The sequence below is a fragment of the Grammomys surdaster genome, unplaced genomic scaffold (assembly GCF_004785775.1).
Source record: "Grammomys surdaster isolate TR1022 unplaced genomic scaffold, NIH_TR_1.0 185, whole genome shotgun sequence".
Taxonomy (NCBI): domain Eukaryota; kingdom Metazoa; phylum Chordata; class Mammalia; order Rodentia; family Muridae; genus Grammomys; species Grammomys surdaster.
This window is the reverse complement of record NW_021604630.1, coordinates 7,211,376-7,213,272: the sequence shown is the minus strand read 5'-3', so window position 1 is coordinate 7,213,272 and position 1,897 is coordinate 7,211,376.

Sequence of the window (1,897 nt, the reverse complement as noted above, 5' to 3'; positions counted from 1 at the left end):
TATTCAAGTCTGACAGAGCAACATTTGCCCTACCCGACACCTAAGAATCAAACTAGATATTATGCTTAGGGCAAAGTAACAAGAAATGTGCCGGCTTTCTCCCACACGTTCCATTATTTTATCTTCTTAAATGAAAAAAATCTGACTTTACATTGACTCAAGAAGCAATACCTTTAGGGCACGATGCCTGTGTTCTTGTCAGTTTTGCTCTAGTTTCTTTGGCTTATTGCTTTCTTTCCCTGTGCCTCAGTGGTGTTCTCTGTAAAATAGGCTGAACAAACATTTTCTAGGCTTTGGACACCTAGGGAAAATAAATTAATATTTTACGTCTCACCAATGCTTTAGTAGCAAATTATTAAGCCCAAACCTTAGGGAATCCATTAAGAATATGTGCTCTCCTTTGCCTGATTACATCTTTGAGTTTTGTAAAAGTTTATAATGGATGAAACAGTACTTAACAGCTTCATAAACCAAGTGTTCTGCATGTTTAAACGGTCCTCACTCTTATTATCTTAACTAATGAATTTTGCCAGGCGTCTCTGGTATAGCCGTATGATTTATAAAGATTATATTTACTTTTTCTTCTTATAAGAACCTAATGAGGCCAAATTGGTTGCATGTAATCAGACACCGGCCTTTTTCATCTCTTCAGGTTTTATTTACGAAAGCTTATTAGAGCAAACACACGGAGCAGTGTGCGGTGAGCGCTAGGTTTTGCCTAATGATCCCAAACAGCTAATAGAGAATGCAGATAACGAAATGACAGGCTGTGGGGAACGATGCTCACAGGGCTCCTTCTAAAATCCTTACCTAGGCACAATGCTTGTTAACAGGCCTTGGCCTAAGAATAAGCACTGTATAGACAGTGAGCTTACGAGTATATCATTGATCTGAGAAGCTAAGGGCCGTGTTGAGTTTCCCAGCCATGTAGGACTCACAGAGGGCCTATGTGTAAAGTGTACGTGCAGAACAATGGCTGTAGAAGCAGCTAAGATTTGAAGGCTGATTCATACACTAGAGGAGGCAGTGAACTGGGGTACTTTCACCCCCTACAATTAAAATGAATACTCAGTAGTGATATGGATGCTTCTCTTCTTGGAAGCATCCGGATGGACTTTACCACTCGTCCATCCTCTCCAGAGACATAAACAAAACATTACACTGGGCCAGTTGCCTATCGCCAGCACTGTCATGACTCTGTCATTGACGGTCTTCACAGAGCGTCTCCACACCTTCCTCAACATCACACTCTTCTATTTCTAATGAAAGAAAGACGCCTTCCAATGTCAGCAAAGGAGACTGACCTATTGTTTCTTCTCTAACCCGATTCAGCAGAAGCCCCAAAGATGAGGGGTAGCTTGGTTACTCTCCTAGATGTCAACCTTAAATATTTTGAATCCCCTGCAATATCCTTCTGCTTTGATGACATGGAAATTCATGCCAAGCCATGTCTGAAGCCATTTACACACTTCTTTCCCCTCTGTACCACTTGCCGCTGTGATACGTTTGGAGCATTTATGATCTTTTGGGTGAACTACTTCCTCCATAAATATACAGAGTGTCCCTGCCTACCGGTATTTTGAAATTTCTGTCTTTGCCATCCTTTACTGGAGAGTCTATAGTTATACACAATGCTCCCTGTCCACTCTTCACATTTCAGGCATCCAATACCTACAGACCTTGGACACCTAGGTGTCCTGTAAAGTATTCTCTTCAGGGTGTCACACCAGCACAACAACACTGGGATATTTATTTATTTGCTCCTGTTCTGAACTAAGCTGAACTAGCTCAGGGTAGCTTAAAGTGGATTGGGAGGGTAGTTATAAAACGAGAGCCCGTCAGAGGTCAATCTTACTGTAGAATGAAGGAAGCAAGCCATTCAGTTTCATGCTGCTAA